The following is a 2398-nucleotide window of genomic DNA, read 5'->3' on the forward strand; positions in this document are numbered from 1 at the left end:
TTTGAGGGCGTCAGAATTGTCTTCACGGACACAGCGATAGCACTCCAGAGAAGATACTGAAAATTAAGGATGGAGAAAATTTTTAGCTGTTTCTCTTGAGCGAGACTTTCGTGTTAGTGACGGGCTGAAGGATTGAAGAAGTTAAGGGGTGTCTGGAAAATCTGAATAGCGAATAGCGAATAGTCGCGAATAGTCGCGAATGGCGAATAGCGAATAGTCGCGAATAGTGACGAATAGTAACAAATAGTGGCAAATAAGGGGGAGGGGGGGGGGGGATAGTGACGAAATGACGAAAATTTGGTACCCAGTACTTCCTGGTCAACCGCAGAGCAACGTGGGATGGGATTTTTCCGCTGAAAAAGCAGAGATATGTCGGCGAAGGACAGCTTGAGCCCTGAGAAGAAAAGGTAATAAATGCACTGAAATCTTGATGCTTATTTGGATAATTAATTAACGCTCGTTTGATTTTATTCCTTTTTACAGAACGTGTCTCGCCGGATCGGACAGCACAGATGAGGATGATGAAATTTGAGTATCTAAAATTTATGTTCATGCGCCAATGTGCGAAGAGGTGATCATGAGCTTGATGTATTAATGAAAGTGATTTATATTTTTACATTTTGACGTTTGTTCTCCTTTAGAGTGTTTGTAAAAGCATGCACGAAACTCTCTTTCAACGATAGGTAAGTATATTATTTGCTTTGATTACGAGATTGTTCAGCTAAGGCGGTGACTATTGAAGACTATTCGCGACTATTCGTCACTATTCGTCACTATTCGCACTGTTCGTATTATTCGCTATTCGCGACTTTTCGCTGTTCGCTATTCGCGACTATTCGCTATTCGCTATTCGGGTTTTCCAGACACCCGAAGTTAGGATGTTGTCAAGACTGCTCTTTCAGGCAGCGTGTACACGAATGCGCGAGTTTCAAGTCGACACAGGGTTTCATGACTTCGAAACCGCGTCAAAATCGATGCGGTTTGGAAATGTTTACACGGAATCGTTTTCGCCAGAAGATTCAAGTGGTGGTGGTATACTCGAGCGCTGCACTGCGTGCTAAATTCACTATTTTGAATTGAGCAATGCAAAGTTCGCGCCAAAATAGTAACCGTATTCAAATCGATGCGGTTTCACTCTTTACACGACAGATGAAACCAAATCGTTTTGAAAACGCTCCACTTTTGGCAGCGGTTTCAAATCGACACGGTTTCGACAAAAGCCTCTATCGGTATCGTGTAAACAGGAGGTGTAACCGCATCGTTTTCGATGCTAGTCGCAACAATCGCCAAGGTTCCACATATTCCACAGTTTATTCACTCATCTTGTTTACAGGAAAGTATCCGAAATCTATTAACAGATTAGCATTATAGTTAACTAATGCCGGGATCAATTACGTAAGGCATTGTTACGTCATGTCACCTAAAAACGTCAGAACGAAACATTCTATCTCAAATAAATGGAGAGGGTATGCAGCAGTTAGCTTGGGTTTCATTCATCTGACAAATGATTAGAACTTCATTCTCAACGGACCTCAATAAAAATGAAATTGATTCAAGAGTCAAGTCCTCTAGTGCTGGGGGACTAATTGGTGACCCTACAGAGAATGAAATCAGTTTAATTGAAATCAAATCACATATTGATTTTTGAGCGCCTACTTTGCCAAGGCAAATTTCCATCGTAACTACGTCTGGGCGGAGAAAACGCAGATCACTCACATTTAACTGTCAATGATCGGCAATTGATAATCTTATCTCTTCAAACAGCCCAAGACAAAGATTCTTCCTACACATGGGCTTTGCGGGCGATCCATGCTACAAATATATGTAGAGTGCTGACAGATACGCTAGCGTCTATTTACTTTGGATAAACGCCTTCTGCAAACATGTTGACGGCGAAGTTCAAAATGGTTTTGCAACGCAGCTGAATAGAACGGGTTGCTGGATCACATTCAGCCGTTTGGCCGGGTCCGCCAGATGACCCGTCAAATCAACTTTGAAAAAAACGTGTTTTTCATGTTTCTGAAAAACGCAATGAAGCTTTACCAACGTCAAGAATCAACTAAAAAACATATGAAACCGCTGCTACAAGTTCTAAGGTCTTCTAACATCGTTATAAATCATTTGAATGTTCAGCGAGGTTAGATCGTCGAGAAACACGTGTTCAACATTTTGTGTTAAAAAGAATGTTCTGAATTCGATCAATCATTTTTTCCGGGATTCAACAAAGGTTTTGTTATTGTTGTTGTATAGGAAGGCTGTAGGCACATCTAACTTGTTTTTGGGGTTATATAATTTTAGAAGTGTATCGAAATGAAGAATTCAATAGAATTCCAAGAAAACGCGCTTCTGTACTCGTATACGGTTTGAGAAAAAAATGTTTAGCGTGGATTTTCCAGGA

The 2398-nt window shown here is 40.9% G+C and overlaps 1 long non-coding RNA gene across 1 annotated transcript in view; it reads left to right on the plus strand.

The window, feature by feature from the left end:
* Positions 1-355: 355 nt before the first annotated feature.
* Positions 356-2398, plus strand: part of LOC137983327 (uncharacterized) — a 2517-nt gene continuing 474 nt past the window's right edge. Inside the window, exons 1-3 of the long non-coding RNA XR_011118944.1 lie at positions 356-407; positions 484-571; positions 642-2398. The exon at positions 642-2398 is cut by the window's right edge and continues 474 nt beyond it. This is a non-coding gene — a long non-coding RNA (uncharacterized lncRNA). The remainder of the gene's footprint in view (positions 408-483; positions 572-641) is intronic.

The sequence above is a fragment of the Montipora foliosa genome, chromosome 13 (genome assembly GCF_036669935.1).
Source record: "Montipora foliosa isolate CH-2021 chromosome 13, ASM3666993v2, whole genome shotgun sequence".
NCBI lineage: Eukaryota > Metazoa > Cnidaria > Anthozoa > Scleractinia > Acroporidae > Montipora > Montipora foliosa.